Here is a 26,790-nt window from a genome sequence, read left to right as displayed (position 1 = left end):
GTCATGTTCACACTCGCAAACGTGCTGTTCAACCGGTTCTGCACTCAACCCTGGTCAGCTCTTCATTTGCCTGTCCACACAACCCAGACTTCAGAAATCTTTGAAATCTCCACTACGGACCTTTCCATTCATTCACTGCGAATCTGGAATTCCTCCGAATCTCCAACTCCAAGAGTGCTTTCATTACAACACTGGTGAATATCCAAATAAACCAATGCTGGTTTTCAGCGGCATGTTCACATTAGCAAACGTGCTGTTCAACTGGTTCTGCACTCAGCCCTGGTCAGCTCTTCAGGTCAGCTCTTCATTTTCCTGTCCACACAACACAACCTTCAAAAATCAATGGCATTTCCATGACAGAATGATACATTCATTCACTGCAAATGTGGAATTCATCTGAATCTCCATTCCATGCAGGCTTTCGTTACACTACTGGTGAATGTCCAACTAACGCAATGCTGGTTTTCAGCGGCCGGTTCACACTCGCAGGCGTGTTGTCCAACTGGTGATGCACTTAACCGTGGTCAGCTCTTCAATTTCCTATCAACATAACCCAGACGTCACAAATCATTGGAATCTCCACTAAAGAATGTTCCATTTTCTCACTCCGAATCATCTGAATCTCCAACTCCAAGAGTGCTTTCGTTACAACACTGGTGAATATAAAAGTAACCCAATGCTGGTTTTCAGCGGCATGTTCACACTCGCAATCGTGCTGTTTAACTGGTTCTGCACTCAACCCTGGTCAGCTCTTCATTTTCCTGTCCGCAAAACACAACCTTCAGAAATCATTGGCATTTCCATGACAGAATGATCCATTCATACACTGCAAATGTGGAATTCATCTGAATCTCCATTCCATGCAGGCTTTCGTTACACTACTGGTGAATGTCCAAGTAACGCAATGCTGGTTTTCAGCGGCCGGTTCACACTCGCAGGCGTGTTGTCCAACTGGCTATGCACTTAACCGTGGTCAGCTCTTCAAGTTCCTATCAACACAACCCAGACGTCACAAATCATTGGAATCTCCACTAAAGAATGTTCCATTTTTTCACTGCGAATCTGGAATTCCTCCGAATCTCCAACTCCAAGAGTGCTTTCATTACAACACTGGTGAATATCCAAGTAACCTAATGCTGGTTTTCAGCGGCATGTTCACACTAGCAAACCTGCTGTTCAACCGGTTCTGCACTCAACCCTGGTCAGCTCTTCATTTGCCTGTCCACACAACCCAGATTTCAGAAATCATTGGAATCTCCACTACAGACCTTTCCATTCATTCACTGCGAATCTGGAATTCAACTGAATCTCCAACTCCAGGCGGGTTTTCGTTACACCACTGGTGAACATACAAGTAACCAATTGCTGGTTTTTCAGTGTCCTGTTCAGTTTCGCAGGCATGCTTTTCAACTGCTTATGCGCTCAACACTGATCAGCTCTTCAATTTCCTGTCCAAATAACGCAGACATCAGAAATCATTGGAATCTCCACTACAGAATGTTCCATTCGTTCACTACAAATCTGGAATTCATCTGAATCTCCACTGCAGGCAGGCTTTCGAGACACCAAAGGTGAAAATCGAGGTAAAACAAAGCTGTATTTCAGCGTTCTATTCAATCTCGGAGCGTGCTGTTCTACTGGCTATCGACTCAACCCTGGCCAGCTCTTCATTTTCCTGTCCGTACAATACATCCCTCAGAAATCATTGGCATCTCCATGACAGAATGATCCATTCATTCACTGCAAATGTGGAATTCATCTGAATCTCCATTGCATGCAGGCTTTCGTTACACTACTGGTGAATGTCCAAGTAACGTAATGCTGGTTTTCAGCGGCCGGTTCACACACGCAGGCGTGTTGTCCAACTGGCTAGGCACTTAACCGTAGTCAGCTCTTCAAGTTCCTATCAACAAATCCCAGACGTCACAAATCATTGGAATCTCCAATAAAGAATGTTCTATTTTTTCACTGCGAATCTGGAATTCCTCCCAATCTCCAACTCCAAGAGTGCTTTCATTACAACACTGGTGAATATCCAAGTAAACAAATGCTGGTTTTCAGCGGCATGTTCACATTAGCACACGTGCTGTTCAACTGGTTCTGCACTCAACCCTGGTCAGCTCTTCAGGTCAGCTCTTCATTTTCCTGTCCACACAACACAACCTTCAAAAATCAATGGCATTTCCATGACAGAATGATACATTCATTCACTGCAAATGTGGAATTCATCTGAATCTCCATTCCATGCAGGCTTTCGTTACACTACTGGTGAATGTCCAACTAACGCAATGCTGGTTTTCAGCGGCCGGTTCACACTCGCAGGCGTGTTGTCCAACTGGCTATGCACTTAACCGTGGTCAGCTCTTCAAGTTCCTATCAACATAACCCAGACGTCACAAATCATTGGAATCTCCACTAAAGAATGTTCCATTTTTTCACTCCGAATCATCTGAATCTCCAACTCCAATAGTGCTTTCGTTACAACACTGGTGAATATACAAGTAACCCAATGCTGGTTTTCAGCGCCATGTTCACACTCGCAAACGTGCTGTTTAACTTGTTCTGCACTCAACCCTGGTCAGCTCTTCATTTTCCTGTCCGCAAAACACAACCTTCAGAAATCATTGGCATTTCCATGACAGAATGATCCATTCATACACTGCAAATGTGGAATTCATCTGAATCTCCATTCCATGCAGGCTTTCGTTACACTACTGGTGAATGTCCAAGTAACGCAATGCTGGTTTTCAGCGGCCGGTTCACACTCGCAGGCGTGTTGTCCAACTGGCTATGCACTTAACCGTGGTCAGCTCTTCAAGTTCCTATCAACACAACCCAGACCTCACAAATCATTGGAATCTCCACTAAAGAATGTTCCATTTTTTCACTGCGAATCTGGAATTCCAAGAGTGCTTTCATTACAACACTGGTGAATATCCAAGTAACCCAAAGCTGGTTTTCATCGGTATGTTCACACTCGCAAACGTGCTGTTCAACCGGTTCTGCACTCAAACCTGGTCAGCTCTTCATTTGCCTGTCCACACAACCCAGATTTCCGAAATCATTGGAATCTCCACTACAGACCTTTCCATTCATTCACTGCGAATCTGGAATTCAACTGAATCTCCAACTCCAGGCGGGTTTTCGTTACACCACTGGTGAACATACAAGTAACCAATTGCTGGTTTTTCAGCGTCCTGTTCAGTTTTTCAGGCATACTTTTCAACTGCTTATGCGCTCAACACTGATCAGCTCTTCAATTTCCTGTCCAAATAACGCAGACATCAGAAATCATTGGAATCTCCACTACAGAATGTTCCATTCGTTCACTACAAATCTGGAATTCATCTGAATCTCCACTGCAGGCAGGCTTTCGAGACACCAAAGGTGAAAATCGAGGTAAAACAAAGCTGTATTTCAGCGTTCTATTCAATCTCGGAGCGTGCTGTTCTACTGGCTATCGACTCAACCCTGGCCAGCTCTTCATTTTCCTGTCCGTACAATACATCCCTCATAAATCATTGGCATCTCCATGACAGAATGATCCATTCATTCACTGCAAATGTGGAATTCATCTGAATCTCCATTCCATGCAGGCTTTCGTTACACTACTGGTGAATGTCCAAGTAACGCAATGCTGGTTTTCTGCGGCCGGTTCACACTCGCAGGCGTGTTGTCCAACTGGCTATGCACTTAACCGTGGTCAGCTCTTCAAGTTCCTATCAACACAACCCAGACGTCACAAATCATTGGAATCTCCACTAAAGAATGTTCCATTTTTTCACTGCGAATCTGGAATTCCTCCGAATCTCCAACTCCAAGAGTGCTTTCATTACAACACTGGTGAATATACAAGTAACCCAAAGCTGGTTTTCAGTGTCATGTTGACACTCGCAAACGTGCTGTTCAACCGGTTCTGCACTCAACCCTGGTCAGCTCTTCATTTGCCTGTCCACACAACCCAGACTTCAGAAATCTTTGAAATCTCCACTACGGAACTTTCCATTCATTCACTGCGAATCTGGAATTCCTCCGAATCTCCAACTCCAAGAGTGCTTTCATTACAACACTGGTGAATATCCAAGTAAACCAATGCTGGTTTTCAGCGGCATGTTCACATTAGCAAACGTGCTGTTCAACTGGTTCTGCACTCAGCCCTGGTCAGCTCTTCAGGTCAGCTCTTCATTTTTCTGTCCACACAACACAACCTTCAAAAATCAATGGCATTTCCATGACAGAATGATACATTCATTCACTGCAAATGTGGAATTCATCTGAATCTCCATTCCATGCAGGCTTTCGTTACACTACTGGTGAATGTCCAACTAACGCAATGCTGGTTTTCAGCGGCCGGTTCACACTCGCAGGCGTGTTGTCCAACTGGTGATGCACTTAACCGTGGTCAGCTCTTCAAGTTCCTATCAACATAACCCAGACGTCACAAATCATTGGAATCTCCACTAAAGAATGTTCCATTTTCTCACTCCGAATCATCTGAATCTCCAACTCCAAGAGTGCTTTCGTTACAACACTGGTGAATATAAAAGTAACCCAATGCTGGTTTTCAGCGGCATGTTCACACTCGCAATCGTGCTGTTTAACTGGTTCTGCACTCAACCCTGGTCAGCTCTTCATTTTCCTGTCCGCAAAACACAACCTTCAGAAATCATTGGCATTTCCATGACAGAATGATCCATTCATACACTGCAAATGTGGAATTCATCTGAATCTCCATTCCATGCAGGCTTTCGTTACACTACTGGTGAATGTCCAAGTAACGCAATGCTGGTTTTCAGCGGCCGGTTCACACTCGCAGGCGTGTTGTCCAACTGGCTATGCACTTAACCGTGGTCAGCTCTTCAAGTTCCTATCAACACAACCCAGACGTCACAAATCATTGGAATCTCCACTAAAGAATGTTCCATTTTTTCACTGCGAATCTGGAATTCCTCCGAATCTCCAACTCCAAGAGTGCTTTCATTACAACACTGGTGAATATCCAAGTAACCTAATGCTGGTTTTCATCGGCATGTTCACACTAGCAAACCTGCTGTTCAACTGGTTCTGCACTCAACCCTGGTCAGCTCTTCATTTTCCTGTCCACACAACACAAACTTCAGAAATCATTGGCATTTCCATGACAGAATGATCCATTCATACACTGCAAATGTGGAATTCATCTGAATCTCCATTCCATGCAGGCTTTCGTTACACTACTTCTGAATGTCCAAGTAACGCAATGCTGGTTTTCAGCGGCCGGTTCACACTCGCAGGCGTGTTGTCCAACTGGCTATGCACTTAACCGTGGTCAGCTCTTCAAGTTCCTATCAACACAACCCAGACATCACAAATCATTGGAATCTCCAATAAAGAATGTTCTATTTTTTCACTGCGAATCTGGAATTCCTCCGAATCTCCAACTCCAAGAGTGCTTTCATTACAACACTGGTGAATATCCAAGTAACCCAAAGCTGGTTTTCAGCGGCATGTTCACACTCGCAAACGTGCTGTTCAACCGGTTCTGCACTCAACCCTGGTCAGCTCTTCATTTGCCTGTCCACACAACCCAGATTTCAGAAATCATTGGAATCTCCACTACAGACCTTTCCATTCATTCACTGCGAATCTGGAATTCAACTGAATCTCCAACTCCAGGCGGGTTTTCGTAACACCACTGGTGAACATACAAGTAACCAATTGCTGGTTTTTCAGTGTCCTGTTCAGTTTCGCAGGCATGCTTTTCAACTGCTTATGCGCTCAACACTGATCAGCTCATCAATTTCCTGTCCAAATAACGCAGACATCAGAAATCATTGGAATCTCCACTACAGAATGTTCCATTCGTTCACTACAAATCTGGAATTCATCTGAATCTCCACTGCAGGCAGGCTTTCGAGACACCAAAGGTGAAAATCGAGGTAAAACAAAGCTGTATTTCAGCGTTCTATTCAATCTCGGAGCGTGCTGTTCTACTGGCTATCGACTCAACCCTGGCCAGCTCTTCATTTTCCTGTCCGTACAATACATCCCTCAGAAATCATTGGCATCTCCATGACAGAATGATCCATTCATTCACTGCAAATGTGGAATTCACCTGAATCTCCATTGCATGCAGGCTTTCGTTACACTACTGGTGAATGTCCAAGTAACGTAATGCTGGTTTTCAGCGGCCGGTTCACACACGCAGGCGTGTTGTCCAACTGGCTAGGCACTTAACCGTAGTCAGCTCTTCAAGTTCCTATCAACAAATCCCAGACGTCACAAATCATTGGAATCTCCAATAAAGAATGTTCTATTTTTTCACTGCGAATCTGGAATTCCTCCGAATCTCCAACTCCAAGAGTGCTTTCATTACAACACTGGTGAATATCCAAGTAAACAAATGCTGGTTTTCAGCGGCATGTTCACATTAGCAAACGTGCTGTTCAACTGGTTCTGCACTCAACCCTGGTCAGCTCTTCAGGTCAGCTCTTCATTTTCCTGTCCACACAACACAACCTTCAAAAATCAATGGCATTTCCATGACAGAATGATACATTCATTCACTGCAAATGTGGAATTCATCTGAATCTCCATTCCATGCAGGCTTTCGTTACACTACTGGTGAATGTCCAACTAACGCAATGCTGGTTTTCAGCGGCCGGTTCACACTCGCAGGCGTGTTGTCCAACTGGCTATGCACTTAACCGTGGTCAGCTCTTCAAGTTCCTATCAACATAACCCAGACGTCACAAATCATTGGAATCTCCACTAAAGAATGTTCCATTTTTTCACTCCGAATCATCTGAATCTCCAACTCCAATAGTGCTTTCGTTACAACACTGGTGAATATACAAGTAACCCAATGCTGGTTTTCAGCGCCATGTTCACACTCGCAAACGTGCTGTTTAACTTGTTCTGCACTCAACCCTGGTCAGCTCTTCATTTTCCTGTCCGCAAAACACAACCTTCAGAAATCATTGGCATTTCCATGACAGAATGATCCATTCATACACTGCAAATGTGGAATTCATCTGAATCTCCATTCCATGCAGGCTTTCGTTACACTACTGGTGAATGTCCAAGTAACGCAATGCTGGTTTTCAGCGGCCGGTTCACACTCGCAGGCGTGTTGTCCAACTGGCTATGCACTTAACCGTGGTCAGCTCTTCAAGTTCCTATCAACACAACCCAGACCTCACAAATCATTGGAATCTCCACTAAAGAATGTTCCATTTTTTCACTGCGAATCTGGAATTCTAAGAGTGCTTTCATTACAACACTGGTGAATATCCAAGTAACCCAAAGCTGGTTTTCATCGGTATGTTCACACTCGCAAACGTGCTGTTCAACCGGTTCTGCACTCAAACCTGGTCAGCTCTTCATTTGCCTGTCCACACAACCCAGATTTCCGAAATCATTGGAATCTCCACTACAGACCTTTCCATTCATTCACTGCGTATCTGGAATTCAACTGAATCTCCAACTCCAGGCGGGTTTTCGTTACACCACTGGTGAACATACAAGTAACCAATTGCTGGTTTTTCAGCGTCCTGTTCAGTTTTTCAGGCATACTTTTCAACTGCTTATGCGCTCAACACTGATCAGCTCTTCAATTTCCTGTCCAAATAACGCAGACATCAGAAATCATTGGAATCTCCACTACAGAATGTTCCATTCGTTCACTACAAATCTGGAATTCATCTGAATCTCCACTGCAGGCAGGCTTTCGAGACACCAAAGGTGAAAATCGAGGTAAAACAAAGCTGTATTTCAGTGTTCTATTCAATCTCGGAGCGTGCTGTTCTACTGGCTATCGACTCAACCCTGGCCAGCTCTTCATTTTCCTGTCCGTACAATACATCCCTCATAAATCATTGGCATCTCCATGACAGAATGATCCATTCATTCACTGCAAATGTGGAATTCATCTGAATCTCCATTCCATGCAGGCTTTCGTTACACTACTGGTGAATGTCCAAGTAACGCAATGCTGGTTTTCTGCGGCCGGTTCACACTCGCAGGCGTGTTGTCCAACTGGCTATGCACTTAACCGTGGTCAGCTCTTCAAGTTCCTATCAACACAACCCAGACGTCACAAATCATTGGAATCTCCACTAAAGAATGTTCAATTTTTTCACTGCGAATCTGGAATTCCTCCGAATCTCCAACTCCAAGAGTGCTTTCATTACAACACTGGTGAATATACAAGTAACCCAAAGCTGGTTTTCAGTGTCATGTTCACACTCGCAAACGTGCTGTTCAACCGGTTCTGCACTCAACCCTGGTCAGCTCTTCATTTGCCTGTCCACACAACCCAGACTTCAGAAATCTTTGAAATCTCCACTACGGACCTTTCCATTCATTCACTGCGAATCTGGAATTCCTCCGAATCTCCAACTCCAAGAGTGCTTTCATTACAACACTGGTGAATATCCAAGTAAACCAATGCTGGTTTTCAGCGGCATGTTCACATTAGCAAACGTGCTGTTCAACTGGTTCTGCACTCAGCCCTGGTCAGCTCTTCAGGTCAGCTCTTCATTTTCCTGTCCACACAACACAACCTTCAAAAATCAATGGCATTTCCATGACAGAATGATACATTCATTCACTGCAAATGTGGAATTCATCTGAATCTCCATTCCATGCAGGCTTTCGTTACACTACTGGTGAATGTCCAACTAACGCAATGCTGGTTTTCAGCGGCCGGTTCACACTCGCAGGCGTGTTGTCCAACTGGTGATGCACTTAACCGTGGTCAGCTCTTCAAGTTCCAATCAACATAACCCAGACGTCACAAATCATTGGAATCTCCACTAAAGAATGTTCCATTTTCTCACTCCGAATCATCTGAATCTCCAACTCCAAGAGTGCTTTCGTTACAACACTGGTGAATATAAAAGTAACCCAATGCTGGTTTTCAGCGGCATGTTCACACTCGCAAACGTGCTGTTTAACTGGTTCTGCACTCAACCCTGGTCAGCTCTTCATTTTCCTGTCCGCAAAACACAACCTTCAGAAATCATTGGCATTTCCATGACAGAATGATCCATTCATACACTGCAAATGTGGAATTCATCTGAATCTCCATTCCATGCAGGCTTTCGTTACACTACTGGTGAATGTCCAAGTAACGCAATGCTGGTTTTCAGCGGCCGGTTCACACTCGCAGGCGTGTTGTCCAACTGGCTATGCACTTAACCGTGGTCAGCTCTTCAAGTTCCTATCAACACAACCCAGACGTCACAAATCATTGGAATCTCCACTAAAGAATGTTCCATTTTTTCACTGCGAATCTGGAATTCCTCCGAATCTCCAACTCCAAGAGTGCTTTCATTACAACACTGGTGAATATCCAAGTAACCTAATGCTGGTTTTCATCGGCATGTTCACACTAGCAAACCTGCTGTTCAACTGGTTCTGCACTCAACCCTGGTCAGCTCTTCATTTTCCTGTCCACACAACACAAACTTCAGAAATCATTGGCATTTCCATGACAGAATGATCCATTCATACACTGCAAATGTGGAATTCATCTGAATCTCCATTCCATGCAGGCTTTCGTTACACTACTGGTGAATGTCCAAGTAACGCAATGCTGGTTTTCAGCGGCCGGTTCACACTCGCAGGCGTGTTGTCCAACTGGCTATGCACTTAACCGTGGTCAGCTCTTCAAGTTCCTATCAACACAACCCAGACATCACAAATCATTGGAATCTCCAATAAAGAATGTTCTATTTTTTCACTGCGAATCTGGAATTCCTCCGAATCTCCAACTCCAAGAGTGCTTTCATTACAACACTGGTGAATATCCAAGTAACCCAAAGCTGGTTTTCAGCGGCATGTTCACACTCGCAAACGTGCTGTTCAACCGGTTCTGCACTCAACCCTGGTCAGCTCTTCATTTGCCTGTCCACACAACCCAGATTTCAGAAATCATTGGAATCTCCACTACAGACCTTTCCATTCATTCACTGCGAATCTGGAATTCAACTGAATCTCCAACTCCAGGCGGGTTTTCGTTACACCACTGGTGAACATACAAGTAACCAATTGCTGGTTTTTCAGTGTCCTGTTCAGTTTCGCAGGCATGCTTTTCAACTGCTTATGCGCTCAACACTGATCAGCTCATCAATTTCCTGTCCAAATAACGCAGACATCAGAAATCATTGGAATCTCCACTACAGAATGTTCCATTCGTTCACTACAAATCTGGAATTCATCTGAATCTCCACTGCAGGCAGGCTTTCGAGACACCAAAGGTGAAAATCGAGGTAAAACAAAGCTGTATTTCAGCGTTCTATTCAATCTCGGAGCGTGCTGTTCTACTGGCTATCGACTCAACCCTGGCCAGCTCTTCATTTTCCTGTCCGTACAATACATCCCTCAGAAATCATTGGCATCTCCATGACAGAATGATCCATTCATTCACTGCAAATGTGGAATTCACCTGAATCTCCATTGCATGCAGGCTTTCGTTACACTACTGGTGAATGTCCAAGTAACGTAATGCTGGTTTTCAGCGGCCGGTTCACACACGCAGGCGTTTTGTCCAACTGGCTAGGCACTTAACCGTAGTCAGCTCTTCAAGTTCCTATCAACAAATCCCAGACGTCACAAATCATTGGAATCTCCAATAAAGAATGTTCTATTTTTTCACTGCGAATCTGGAATTCCTCCGAATCTCCAACTCCAAGAGTGCTTTCATTACAACACTGGTGAATATCCAAGTAAACAAATGCTGGTTTTCAGCGGCATGTTCACATTAGCAAACGTGCTGTTCAACTGGTTCTGCACTCAACCCTGGTCAGCTCTTCAGGTCAGCTCTTCATTTTCCTGTCCACACAACACAACCTTCAAAAATCAATGGCATTTCCATGACAGAATGATACATTCATTCACTGCAAATGTGGAATTCATCTGAATCTCCATTCCATGCAGGCTTTCGTTACACTACTGGTGAATGTCCAACTAACGCAATGCTGGTTTTCAGCGGCCGGTTCACACTCGCAGGCGTGTTGTCCAACTGGCTATGCACTTAACCGTGCTCAGCTCTTCAAGTTCCTATAAACATAACCCAGACGTCACAAATCATTGGAATCTCCACTAAAGAATGTTCCATTTTTTCACTCCGAATCATCTGAATCTCCAACTCCAATAGTGCTTTCGTTACAACACTGGTGAATATACAAGTAACCCAATGCTGGTTTTCAGCGCCATGTTCACACTCGCAAACGTGCTGTTTAACTTGTTCTGCACTCAACCCTGGTCAGCTCTTCATTTTCCTGTCCGCAAAACACAACCTTCAGAAATCATTGGCATTTCCATGACAGAATGATCCATTCATACACTGCAAATGTGGAATTCATCTGAATCTCCATTCCATGCAGGCTTTCGTTACACTACTGGTGAATGTCCAAGTAACGCAATGCTGGTTTTCAGCGGCCGGTTCACACTCGCAGGCGTGTTGTCCAACTGGCTATGCACTTAACCGTGGTCAGCTCTTCAAGTTCCTATCAACACAACCCAGACCTCACAAATCATTGGAATCTCCACTAAAGAATGTTCCATTTTTTCACTGCGAATCTGGAATTCCAAGAGTGCTTTCATTACAACACTGGTGAATATCCAAGTAACCCAAAGCTGGTTTTCATCGGTATGTTCACACTCGCAAACGTGCTGTTCAACCGGTTCTGCACTCAAAACTGGTCAGCTCTTCATTTGCCTGTCCACACAACCCAGATTTCAGAAATCATTGGAATCTCCACTACAGACCTTTCCATTCATTCACTGCGAATCTGGAATTCAACTGAATCTCCAACTCCAGGCGGGTTTTCGTTACACCACTGGTGAACATACAAGTAACCAATTGCTGGTTTTTCAGCGTCCTGTTCAGTTTTTCAGGCATACTTTTCAACTGCTTATGCGCTCAACACTGATCAGCTCTTCAATTTCCTGTCCAAATAACGCAGACATCAGAAATCATTGGAATCTCCACTACAGAATGTTCCATTCGTTCACTACAAATCTGGAATTCATCTGAATCTCCACTGCAGGCAGGCTTTCGAGACACCAAAGGTGAAAATCGAGGTAAAACAAAGCTGTATTTCAGCGTTCTATTCAATCTCGGAGCGTGCTGTTCTACTGGCTATCGACTCAACCCTGGCCAGCTCTTCATTTTCCTGTCCGTACAATACATCCCTCAGAAATCATTGGCATCTCCATGACAGAATGATCCATTCATTCACTGCAAATGTGGAATTCATCTGAATCTCCATTCCATGCAGGCTTTCGTTACACTACTGGTGAATGTCCAAGTAACGCAATGCTGGTTTTCTGCGGCCGGTTCACACTCGCAGGCGTGTTGTCCAACTGGCTATGCACTTAACCGTGGTCAGCTCTTCAAGTTCCTATCAACACAACCCAGACGTCACAAATCATTGGAATCTCCACTAAAGAATGTTCCATTTTTTCACTGCGAATCTGGAATTCCTCCGAATCTCCAACTCCAAGAGTGCTTTCATTACAACACTGGTGAATATACAAGTAACCCAAAGCTGGTTTTCAGTGTCATGTTCACACTCGCAAACGTGCTGTTCAACCGGTTCTGCACTCAACCCTGGTCAGCTCTTCATTTGCCTGTCCACACAACCCAGACTTCAGAAATCTTTGAAATCTCCACTACGGACCTTTCCATTCATTCACTGCGAATCTGGAATTCCTCCGAGTCTCCAACTCCAAGAGTGCTTTCATTACAACACTGGTGAATATCCAAGTAAACCAATGCTGGTTTTCAGCGGCATGTTCACATTAGCAAACGTGCTGTTCAACTGGTTCTGCACTCAGCCCTGGTCAGCTCTTCAGGTCAGCTCTTCATTTTCCTGTCCACACAACACAACCTTCAAAAATCAATGGCATTTCCATGACAGAATGATACATTCATTCACTGCAAATGTGGAATTCATCTGAATCTCCATTCCATGCAGGCTTTCGTTACACTACTGGTGAATGTCCAACTAACGCAATGCTGGTTTTCAGCGGCCGGTTCACACTCGCAGGCGTGTTGTCCAACTGGTGATGCACTTAACCGTGGTCAGCTCTTCAAGTTCCTATCAACATAACCCAGACGTCACAAATCATTGGAATCTCCACTAAAGAATGTTCCATTTTCTCACTCCGAATCATCTGAATCTCCAACTCCAAGAGTGCTTTCGTTACAACACTGGTGAATATACATGTAACCCAATGCTGGTTTTCAGCGGCATGTTCACACTCGCAAACGTGCTGTTTAACTGGTTCTGTACTCAAACCTGGTCAGCTCTTCATTTTCCTGTCCGCAAAACACAACCTTCAGAAATCATTGGCATTTCCATGACAGAATGATCCATTCATACACTGCAAATGTGGAATTCATCTGAATCTCCATTCCATGCAGGCTTTCGTTACACTACTGGTGAATGTCCAAGTAACGCAATGCTGGTTTTCAGCGGCCGGTTCACACTCGCAGGCGTGTTGTCCAACTGGCTATGCACTTAACCGTGGTCAGCTCTTCAAGTTCCTATCAACACAACCCAGACGTCACAATTCATTGGAATCTCCACTAAAGAATGTTCCATTTTTTCACTGCGAATCTGGAATTCCTCCGAATCTCCAACTCCAAGAGTGCTTTCATTACAACACTGGTGAATATCCAAGTAACCTAATGCTGGTTTTCAGCGGCATGTTCACACTAGCAAACCTGCTGTTCAACTGGTTCTGCACTCAACCCTGGTCAGCTCTTCATTTTCCTGTCCACACAACACAAACTTCAGAAATCATTGGCATTTCCATGACAGAATGATCCATTCATACACTGCAAATGTGGAATTCATCTGAATCTCCATTCCATGCAGGCTTTCGTTACACTACTGGTGAATGTCCAAGTAACGCAATGCTGGTTTTCAGCGGCCGGTTCACACTCGCAGGCGTGTTGTCCAACTGGCTATGCACTTAACCGTGGTCAGCTCTTCAAGTTCCTATCAACACAACCCAGACATCACAAATCATTGGAATCTCCACTAAAGAATGTTCCATTTTTTCACTGCGAATCTGGAATTCCTCCGAATCTCCAACTCCAAGAGTGCTTTCATTACAACACTGGTGAATATCCAAGTAACCCAAAGCTGGTTTTCAGCGGCATGTTCACACTCGCAAACGTGCTGTTCAACCGGTTCTGCACTCAACCCTGGTCAGCTCTTCATTTGCCTGTCCACACAACCCAGATTTCAGAAATCATTGGAATCTCCACTACAGACCTTTCCATTCATTCACTGCCAATCTGGAATTCAACTGAATCTCCAACTCCAGGCGGGTTTTCGTTACACCACTGGTGAACATACAAGTAACCAATTGCTGGTTTTTCAGTGTCCTGTTCAGTTTCGCAGGCATGCTTTTCAACTGCTTATGCGCTCAACACTGATCAGCTCTTCAATTTCCTGTCCAAATAACGCAGACATCAGAAATCATTGGAATCTCCACTACAGAATGTTCCATTCGTTCACTACAAATCTGGAATTCATCTGAATCTCCACTGCAGGCAGGCTTTCGAGACACCAAAGGTGAAAATCGAGGAAAAACAAAGCTGTATTTCAGCGTTCTAGTCAATCTCGGAGCGTGCTGTTCTACTGGCTATCGACTCAACCCTGGCCAGCTCTTCATTTTCCTGTCCGTACAATACATCCCTCAGAAATCATTGGCATCTCCATGACAGAATGATCCATTCATTCACTGCAAATGTGGAATTCACCTGAATCTCCATTGCATGCAGGCTTTCGTTACACTACTGGTGAATGTCCAAGTAACGTAATGCTGGTTTTCAGCGGCCGGTTCACACACGCAGGCGTGTTGTCCAACTGGCTAGGCACTTAACCGTAGTCAGCTCTTCAAGTTCCTATCAACAAATCCCAGACGTCACAAATCATTGGAATCTCCAATAAAGAATGTTCTATTTTTTCACTGCGAATCTGGAATTCCTCCGAATCTCCAACTCCAAGAGTGCTTTCATTACAACACTGGTGAATATACAAGTAAACAAATGCTGGTTTTCAGCGGCATGTTCACATTAGCAAACGTGCTGTTCAACTGGTTCTGCACTCAACCCTGGTCAGCTCTTCAGGTCAGCTCTTCATTTTCCTGTCCACACAACACAACCTTCAAAAATCAATGGCATTTCCATGACAGAATGATACATTCATTCACTGCAAATGTGGAATTCATCTGAATCTCCATTCCATGCAGGCTTTCGTTACACTACTGGTGAATGTCCAACTAACGCAATGCTGGTTTTCAGCGGCCGGTTCACACTCGCAGGCGTGTTGTCCAACTGGCTATGCACTTAACCGTGGTCAGCTCTTCAAGTTCCTATCAACATAACCCAGACGTCACAAATCATTGGAATCTCCACTAAAGAATGTTCCATTTTTTCACTCTGAATCATCTGAATCTCCAACTCCAAGAGTGCTTTCGTTACAACACTGGTGAATATACAAGTAACCCAATGCTGGTTTTTAGCGGCATGTTCACACTCGCAAACGTGCTGTTTAACTGGTTCTGCACTCAACCCTGGTCAGCTCTTCATTTTCCTGTCCGCAAAACACAACCTTCAGAAATCATTGGCATTTCCATGACAGAATGTTCCATTCATACACTGCAAATGTGGAATTCATCTGAATCTCCATTCCATGCAGGCTTTCGTTACACTACTGGTGAATGTCCAAGTAACGCAATGCTGGTTTTCAGCGGCCGGTTCACACTCGCAGGCGTGTTGTCCAACTGGCTATGCACTTAACCGTGGTCAGCTCTTCAAGTTCCTATCAACACAACCCAGACCTCACAAATCATTGGAATCTCCAATAAAGAATGTTCCATTTTTTCACTGCGAATCTGGAATTCCAAGAGTGCTTTCATTACAACAGTGGTGAATATCCAAGTAACCCAAAGCTGGATTTCATCGACATGTTCACACTCGCAAACGTGCTGTTCAACCGGTTCTGCACTCAAAACTGGTCAGCTCTTCATTTGCCTGTCCACAAAACCCAGATTTCAGAAATCATTGGAATCTCCACTACAGACCTTTCCATTCATTCACTGCGAATCTGGAATTCAACTGAATCTCCAACTCCAGGCGGGTTTTCGTTACACCACTGGTGAACATACAAGTAACCAATTGCTGGTTTTTCAGCGTCCTGTTCAGTTTTGCAGGCATACTTTTCAACTGCTTATGCGCTCAACACTGATCAGCTCTTCAATTTCCTGTCCAAATAACGCAGACATCAGAAATCATTGGAATCTCCACTACAGAATGTTCCATTCGTTCACTACAAATCTGGAATTCATCTGAATCTCCACTGCAGGCAGGCTTTCGAGACACCAAAGGTGAAAATCGAGGTAAAACAAAGCTGTATTTCAGCGTTCTATTCAATCTCGGAGCGTGCTGTTCTACTGGCTATCGACTCAACCCTGGGCAGCTCTTCATTTTCCTGTCCACACAATACAACCTTCAGAAATCAATGGCATTTTCTTGACAGAATGATCCATTCATTCACTGCAAATGTGGAATTCATCTGAATCTCCATTGCATGCAGGCTTTCGTTACACTACTGGTGAATGTCCAAGTAACGTAATGCTGGTTTTCAGCGGCCGGTTCACACACGCAGGCGTGTTGTCCAACTGGCTAGGCACTTAACCGTAGTCAGCTCTTCAAGTTCCTATCAACAAATCCCAGACGTCACAAATCATTGGAATCTCCAATAAAGAATGTTCTATTTTTTCACTGCGAATCTGGAATTCCTCCGAATCTCCAACTCCAAGAGTGCTTTCATTACAACACTGGTGAATATCCAAGTAAACCAATGCTGGTTTTCAGCGGCATGTTCACATTAGCAAACGTGCTGTTCAACTGGTTCTGCACTCAACCCTGGTCAGCTCTTCAGGTCAGCTCTTCATTTTCCTGTCCACACAACACAACCTTCAAAAATCAATGGCATTTCCATGACAGAATGATACATTCATTCACTGCAAATGTGGAATTCATCTGAATCTCCATTCCATGCAGGCTTTCGTTACACTAATGGTGAATGTCCAACTAACGCAATGCTGGTTTTCAGCGGCCGGTTCACACTCGCAGGCGTGTTGTCCAACTGGCTATGCACTTAACCGTGGTCAGCTCTTCAAGTTCCTATCAACATAACCCAGACGTCACAAATCATTGGAATCTCCACTAAAGAATGTTCCATTTTTTCACTCCGAATCATCTGAATCTCGAACTCCAAGAGTGCTTTCGTTACAACACTGGTGAATATACAAGTAACCCAATGCTGGTTTTCAGCGGCATGTTCAGACTCGCAAACATGCTGTTTAACTGGTTCTGCACTCAACCCTGGTCAGCTCTTCATTTTCCTGTCCGCAAAACACAACCTTCAGAAATCATTGCCATTTCCATGACAGAATGATCCATTCATACACTGTAAATGTGGAATTCATCTGAATCTCCATTCCATGCAGGCTTTCGTTACACTACTGGTGAATGTCCAAGTAACGCAATGCTGGTTTTCAGCGGCCGGTTCACACTCGCAGGCGTGTTGTCCAACTGGCTATGCACTTAACCGTGGTCAGCTCTTCAAGTTCCTATCAACACAACCCAGACGTCACAAATCATTGGAATCTCCACTAAAGAACCTTCCATTTTTTCACTGCGAATCTGGAATTCTTCCGAATCTCCAACTCCCAGAGTGCTTTCATTACAACACTGGTGAATATCCAAGTAACCCAATGCTGGTTTTCAGCGGCATGTTCACACTAGCAAACGTGCTGTTCAACTGGTTCTGCACTCAACCCTGGTCAGCTCTTCATTTTCCTGTCCACACAACACAACCTTCAGAAATCATTGGAATTTCCATGACAGAATGATCCATTCATTAACTGCAAATGTGGAATTCATCTGAATCTCCATTTTTGCAGGCTTTCGTTACACTACTGGTGAATGTCCAAGTAACGCAATGCTGGTCTTCAGCGGCCGGTTCACACTCGCAGGCGAGTTGTCCAACTGGCTATGCACTTAACAGTGGTCAGCTCTTCAAGTTCCTATCAACACAACCCAGACGTCACAAATCATTGGAATCTCCACTAAAGAATGTTCCATTTTTTCACTGCGAATCTGGAATTCCTCCGAATCTCCAACTCCAAGAGTGCTTTCATTACAACACTGGTGAATATACAAGTAACCCAAAGCTGGTTTTCAGCGGCATGTTCACACTCGCAAACGTGCTGTTCAACCGGTTCTGCACTCAACCCTGGTCAGCTCTTCATTTGCCTGTCCACACAACCCAGGTTTCAGAAATCATTGGAATCTCCACTACGGACCTTTCCATTCATTCACTGCGAATCTGGAATTCAACTGAATCTCCAACTCCAGGCGGGTTTTCGTTACACCACTGGTGAACATACAAGTAACCAATTGCTGGTTTTTCAGCGTCCTGTTCAGTTTTGCAGGCATACTTTTCAACTGCTTATGCGCTCAACACTGATCAGCTCTTCAATTTCCTGTCCAAATAACGCAGACATCAGAAATCATTGGAATCTCCACTACAGAATGTTCCATTCGTTCACTACAAATCTGGAATTCATCTGAATCTCCACTGCAGGCAGGCTTTCGAGACACCAAAGGTGAAAATCGAGGTAAAACAAAGCTGTATTTCAGCGTTCTATTCAATCTCGGAGCGTGCTGTTCTACTGGCTATCGACTCAACCCTGGCCAGCTCTTCATTTTCCTGTCCGTACAATACATCCCTCAGAAATCATTGGCATCTCCATGACAGAATGATCCATTCATTCACTGCAAATGTGGAACTCATCTGAATCTCCATTGCATGCAGGCTTTCGTTACACTACTGGAGAATGTCCAAGTAACGTAATGCTGGTTTTCAGTGGCCGGTTCACACACGCAGGCGTGTTGTCCAACTGGCTAGGCACTTAACCGTAGTCAGCTCTTCAAGTTCCTATCAACAAAACCCAGACGTCACAAATCATTGGAATATCCAGTAAAGAATGTTCTATTTTTTCACTGCGAATCTGGAATTCCTCCGAATCTCCAACTCCAACAGTGCTTTCATTACAACACTGGTGAATATCCAAGTAACCCAATGATGGTTTTCAGCGGCATGTTCACATTAGCAAACGTGCTGTTCAACTGGTTCTGCACTCAACCCTGGTCAGCTCTTCAGGTCAGCACTTCATTTTCCTGTCCACACAACACAACCTTCAGAAATCAATGGCATTTCCATGACAGAATGATACATTCATTCACTGCAAATGTGGAATTCATCTGAATCTCCATTCCATGCAGGCTTTCGTTACACTACTGGTGAATGTCCAAGCAACGCAATGCTGGTTTTCAGCGGCCGGTTCACACTCGCAGGCGTGTTGTCCAACTGGCTATGCACTTAACTGTGGTCAGCTCTTCAAGTTCCTATCAACATAACCCAGATGTCACAAATCATTGGAATCTCCACTTAAGAATGTTCCATTTTTTCACTCCGAATCATCTGAATCTCCAACTCCAAGAGTGCTTTCGTTACAACACTGGTGAATATACAAGTAACCCAATGCTGGTTTTCAGCCGCATGTTCACACTCGCAAACGTGCTGTTCAACTGGTTCTGCACTCAACCCTGGTCAGCTCTTCATTTTCCTGTCCACACAACACAAACTTCAGAAATCATTGGCATTTCCATGACAGAATGATCCATTCATACACTGCAAATGTGGAATTCATCTGAATCTCCATTCCATGCAGGCTTTCGTTACACTACTGGTGAATGTCCAAGTAACGCAATGCTGGTTTTCAGCGGCCGGTTCACACTCGCAGGCGTGTTGTCCAACTGGCTATGCACTTAACCGTGGTCAGCTCTTCAAGTTCCTATCAACACAACCCAGACATCACAAATCATTGGAATCTCCACTAAAGAATGTTCCATTTTTTCACTGCGAATCTGGAATTCCTCCGAATCTCCAACTCCAAGAGTGCTTTCATTACAACACTGGTGAATATCCAAGTAACCCAAAGCTGGTTTTCAGCGGCATGTTCACACTCGCAAACGTGCTGTTCAACCGGTTCTGCACTCAACCCTGGTCAGCTCTTCATTTGCCAGTCCACACAACCCAGATTTCAGAAATCATTGGAATCTCCACTACAGACCTTTCCATTCATTCACTGCGAATCTGGAATTCAACTGAATCTCCAACTCCAGGCGGGTTTTCGTTACACCACTGGTGAACATACAAGTAACCAATTGCTGGTTTTTCAGTGTCCTGTTCAGTTTCGCAGGCATGCTTTTCAACTGCTTATGCGCTCAACACTGATCAGCTCTTCAATTTCCTGTCCAAATAACGCAGACATCAGAAATCATTGGAATCTCCACTACAGAATGTTCCATTCGTTCACTACAAATCTGGAATTCATCTGAATCTCCACTGCAGGCAGGCTTTCGAGACACCAAAGGTGAAAATCGAGGTAAAACAAAGCTGTATTTCAGCGTTCTATTCAATCTCGGAGCGTGCTGTTCTACTGGCTATCGACTCAACCCTGGCCAGCTCTTCATTTTCCTGTCCGTACAATACATCCCTCAGAAATCATTGGCATCTCCATGACAGAATGATCCATTCATTCACTGCAAATGTGGAATTCACCTGAATCTCCATTGCATGCAGGCTTTCGTTACACTACTGGTGAATGTCCAAGTAACGTAATGCTGGTTTTCAGCGGCCGGTTCACACACGCAGGCGTGTTGTCCAACTGGCTAGGCACTTAACCGTAGTCAGCTCTTCAAGTTCCTATCAACAAATCCCAGACGTCACAAATCATTGGAATCTCCAATAAAGAATGTTCTATTTTTTCACTGCGAATCTGGAATTCCTCCGAATCTCCAACTCCAAGAGTGCTTTCATTACAACACTGGTGAATATCCAAGTAAACAAATGCTGGTTTTCAGCGGCATGTTCACATTAGCAAACGTGCTGTTCAACTGGTTCTGCACTCAACCCTGGTCAGCTCTTCAGGTCAGCTCTTCATTTTCCTGTCCACACAACACAACCTTCAAAAATCAATGGCATTTCCATGACAGAATGATACATTCATTCACTGCAAATGTGGAATTCATCTGAATCTCCATTCCATGCAGGCTTTCGTTACACTACTGGTGAATGTCCAACTAACGCAATGCTGGTTTTCAGCGGCCGGTTCACACTCGCAGGCGTGTTGTCCAACTGGCTATGCACTTAACCGTGGTCAGCTCTTCAAGTTCCTATCAACATAACCCAGACGTCACAAATCATTGGAATCTCCACTAAAGAATGTTCCATTTTTTCACTCCGAATCATCTGAATCTCCAACTCCAAGAGTGCTTTCGTTACAACACTGGTGAATATACAAGTAACCCAATGCTGGTTTTTAGCGGCATGTTCACACTCGCAAACGTGCTGTTTAACTGGTTCTGCACTCAACCCTGGTCAGCTCTTCATTTTCCTGTCCGCAAAACACAACCTTCAGAAATCATTGGCATTTCCATGACAGAATGTTCCATTCATACACTGCAAATGTGGAATTCATCTGAATCTCCATTCCATGCAGGCTTTCGTTACACTACTGGTGAATGTCCAAGTAACGCAATGCTGGTTTTCAGCGGCCGGTTCACACTCGCAGGCGTGTTGTCCAACTGGCTATGCACTTAACCGTGGTCAGCTCTTCAAGTTCCTATCAACACAACCCAGACCTCACAAATCATTGGAATCTCCACTAAAGAATGTTCCATTTTTTCACTGCGAATCTGGAATTCCAAGAGTGCTTTCATTACAACACTGGTGAATATCCAAGTAACCCAAAGCTGGATTTCATCGACATGTTCACACTCGCAAACGTGCTGTTCAACCGGTTCTGCACTCAAAACTGGTCAGCTCTTCATTTGCCTGTCCACAAAATCCAGATTTCAGAAATCATTGGAATCTCCACTACAGACCTTTCCATTCATTCACTGCGAATCTGGAATTCAACTGAATCTCCAACTCCAGGCGGGTTTTCGTTACACCACTGGTGAACATACAAGTAACCAATTGCTGGTTTTTCAGCGTCCTGTTCAGTTTTGCAGGCATACTTTTCAACTGCTTATGCGCTCAACACTGATCAGCTCTTCAATTTCCTGTCCAAATAACGCAGACATCAGAAATCATTGGAATCTCCACTACAGAATGTTCCATTCGTTCACTACAAATCTGGAATTCATCTGAATCTCCACTGCAGGCAGGCTTTCGAGACACCAAAGGTGAAAATCGAGGTAAAACAAAGCTGTATTTCAGCGTTCTATTCAATCTCGGAGCGTGCTGTTCTACTGGCTATCGACTCAACCCTGGCCAGCTCTTCATTTTCCTGTCCACACAATACAACCTTCAGAAATCAATGGCATTTTCTTGACAGAATGATCCATTCATTCACTGCAAATGTGGAATTCATCTGAATCTCCATTGCATGCAGGCTTTCGTTACACTACTGGTGAATGTCCAAGTAACGTAATGCTGGTTTTCAGCGGCCGGTTCACACACGCAGGCGTGTTGTCCAACTGGCTAGGCACTTAACCGTAGTCAGCTCTTCAAGTTCCTATCAACAAATCCCAGACGTCACAAATCATTGGAATCTCCAATAAAGAATGTTCTATTTTTTCACTGCGAATCTGGAATTCCTCCGAATCTCCAACTCCAAGAGTGCTTTCATTACAACACTGGTGAATATCCAAGTAAACCAATGCTGGTTTTCAGCGGCATGTTCACATTAGCAAACGTGCTGTTCAACTGGTTCTGCACTCAACCCTGGTCAGTTCTTCAGGTCAGCTCTTCATTTTCCTGTCCACACAACACAACCTTCAAAAATCAATGGCATTTCCATGACAGAATGATACATTCATTCACTGCAAATGTGGAATTCATCTGAATCTCCATTCCATGCAGGCTTTCGTTACACTAATGGAGAATGTCCAACTAACGCAATGCTGGTTTTCAGCGGCCGGTTCACACTCGCAGGCGTGTTGTCCAACTGGCTATGCACTTAACCGTGGTCAGCTCTTCAAGTTCCTATCAACATAACCCAGACGTCACAAATCATTGGAATCTCCACTAAAGAATGTTCCATTTTTTCACTCCGAATCATCTGAATCTCGAACTCCAAGAGTGCTTTCGTTACAACACTGGTGAATATACAAGTAACCCAATGCTGGTTTTTAGCGGCATGTTCACACTCGCAAACGTGCTGTTTAACTGGTTCTGCACTCAACCCTGGTCAGCTCTTCATTTTCCTGTCCGCAAAACACAACCTTCAGAAATCATTGGCATTTCCATGACAGAATGTTCCATTCATACACTGCAAATGTGGAATTCATCTGAATCTCCATTCCATGCAGGCTTTCGTTACACTACTGGTGAATGTCCAAGTAACGCAATGCTGGTTTTCAGCGGCCGGTTCACACTCGCAGGCGTGTTGTCCAACTGGCTATGCACTTAACCGTGGTCAGCTCTTCAAGTTCCTATCAACACAACCCAGACCTCACAAATCATTGGAATCTCCACTAAAGAATGTTCCATTTTTTCACTGCGAATCTGGAATTCCAAGAGTGCTTTCATTACAACACTGGTGAATATCCAAGTAACCCAAAGCTGGATTTCATCGACATGTTCACACTCGCAAACGTGCTGTTCAACCGGTTCTGCACTCAAAACTGGTCAGCTCTTCATTTGCCTGTCCACAAAACCCAGATTTCAGAAATCATTGGAATCTCCACTACAGACCTTTCCATTCATTCACTGCGAATCTGGAATTCAACTGAATCTCCAACTCCAGGCGGCTTTTCGTTACACCACTGGTGAACATACAAGTAACCAATTGCTGGTTTTTCAGCGTCCTGTTCAGTTTTGCAGGCATACTTTTCAACTGCTTATGCGCTCAACACTGATCAGCTCTTCAATTTCCTGTCCAAATAACGCAGACATCAGAAATCATTGGAATCTCCACTACAGAATGTTCCATTCGTTCACTACAAATCTGGAATTCATCTGAATCTCCACTGCAGGCAGGCTTTCGAGACACCAAAGGTGAAAATCGAGGTAAAACAAAGCTGTATTTCAGCGTTCTATTCAATCTCGGAGCGTGCTGCTCTACTGGCTATCGACTCAACCCTGGCCAGCTCTTCATTTTCCTGTCCACACAATACAACCTTCAGAAATCAATGGCATTTTCTTGACAGAATGATCCATTCATTCACTGCAAATGTGGAATTCATCTGAATCTCCATTGCATGCAGGCTTTCGTTACACTACTGGTGAATGTCCAAGTAACGTAATGCTGGTTTTCAGCGGCCGGTTCACACACGCAGGCGTGTTTTCCAACTGGCTAGGCACTTAACCGTAGTCAGCTCTTCAAGTTCCTATCAACAAATCCCAGACGTCACAAATCATTGGAATCTCCAATAAAGAATGTTCTATTTTTTCACTGCGAATCTGGAATTCCTCCGAATCTCCAACTCCAAGAGTGCTTTCATTACAACACTGGTGAATATCCAAGTAAACCAATGCTGATTTTCAGCGGCATGTTCACATTAGCAAACGTGCTGTTCAACTGGTTCTGCACTCAACCCTGGTCAGCTCTTCAGGTCAGCTCTTCATTTTCCTGTCCACACAACACAACCTTCAAAAATCAATGGCATTTCCATGACAGAATGATACATTCATTCACTGCAAATGTGGAATTCATCTGAATCTCCATTCCATGCAGGCTTTCGTTACACTACTGGTGAATGTCCAAGTAACGCAATGCTGGTTTTCAGCGGCCGGTTCACACTCGCAGGCGTGTTGTCCAACTGGCTATGCACTTAACCGTGGTCAGCTCTTCAAGTTCCTATCAACATAACCCAGACGTCACAAATCATTGGAATCTCCACTAAAGAATGTTCCATTTTTTCACTCCGAATCATCTGAATCTCGAACTCCAAGAGTGCTTTCGTTACAACACTGGTGAATATATAAGTAACCCAATGCTGGTTTTCAGCGGCATGTTCAGACTCGCAAACATGCTGTTTAACTGGTTCTGCACTCAACCCTGGTCAGCTCTTCATTTTCCTGTCCGCAAAACACAACCTTCAGAAATCATTGCCATTTCCATGACAGAATGATCCATTCATACACTGTAAATGTGGAATTCATCTGAATCTCCATTCCATGCAGGCTTTCGTTACACTACTGGTGAATGTCCAAGTAACGCAATGCTGGTTTTCAGCGGCCGGTTCACACTCGCAGGCGTGTTGTCCAACTGGCTATGCACTTAACCGTGGTCAGCTCTTCAAGTTCCTATCAACACAACCCAGACGTCACAAATCATTGGAATCTCCACTAAAGAACGTTCCATTTTTTCACTGCGAATCTGGAATTCTTCCGAATCTCCAACTCCAAGAGTGCTTTCATTACAACACTGGTGAATATCCAAGTAACCCAATGCTGGTTTTCAGCGGCATGTTCACACTAGCAAACGTGCTGTTCAACTGGTTCTGCACTCAACCCTGGTCAGCTCTTCATTTTCCTGTCCACACAACACAACCTTCAGAAATCATTGGAATTTCCATGACAGAATGATCCATTCATTAACTGCAAATGTGGAATTCATCTGAATCTCCATTTTTGCAGGCTTTCGTTACACTACTGGTGAATGTCCAAGTAACGCAATGCTGGTCTTCAGCGGCCGGTTCACACTCGCAGGCGAGTTGTCCAACTGGCTATGCACTTAACAGTGGTCAGCTCTTCAAGTTCCTATCAACACAACCCAGACGTCACAAATCATTGGAATCTCCACTAAAGAATGTTCCATTTTTTCACTGCGAATCTGGAATTCCTCCGAATCTCCAACTCCAAGAGTGCTTTCATTACAACACTGGTGAATATACAAGTAACCCAAAGCTGGTTTTCAGCGGCATGTTCACACTCGCAAACGTGCTGTTCAACCGGTTCTGCACTCAACCCTGGTCAGCTCTTCATTTGCCTGTCCACACAACCCAGGTTTCAGAAATCATTGGAATCTCCACTACGGACCTTTCCATTCATTCACTGCGAATCTGGAATTCAACTGAATCTCCAACTCCAGGCGGGTTTTCGTTACACCACTGGTGAACATACAAGTAACCAATTGCTGGTTTTTCAGCGTCCTGTTCAGTTTTGCAGGGATCCTTTTCAACTGCTTATGCGCTCAACACTGATCAGCTCTTCAATTTCCTGTCCAAATAACGCAGACATCAGAAATCATTGGAATCTCCACTACAGAATGTTCCATTCGTTCACTACAAATCTGGAATTCATCTGAATCTCCACTGCAGGCAGGCTTTCGAGACACCAAAGGTGAAAATCGAGGTAAAACAAAGCTGTATTTCAGCGTTCTATTCAATCTCGGAGCGTGCTGTTCTACTGGCTATCGACTCAACCCTGGCCAGCTCGTCATTTTCCTGTCCGTACAATACATCCCTCAGAAATCATTGGCATCTCCATGACAGAATGATCCATTCATTCACAGCAAATGTGGAACTCATCTGAATCTCCATTGCATGCAGGCTTTCGTTACACTACTGGAGAATGTCCAAGTAACGTAATGCTGGTTTTCAGTGGCCGGTTCACACACGCAGGCGTGTTGTCCAACTGGCTAGGCACTTAACCGTAGTCAGCTCTTCAAGTTCCTATCAACAAAACCCAGACGTCA

Source organism: Sorex fumeus, unplaced genomic scaffold (genome assembly GCF_029834395.1).
Source record: "Sorex fumeus unplaced genomic scaffold, SorFum_2.1 ptg000024l, whole genome shotgun sequence".
Lineage (NCBI taxonomy): Eukaryota > Metazoa > Chordata > Mammalia > Eulipotyphla > Soricidae > Sorex > Sorex fumeus.
The sequence above is the reverse complement of the archived record's forward strand: the minus strand, read 5'-3'. Positions refer to the sequence as shown.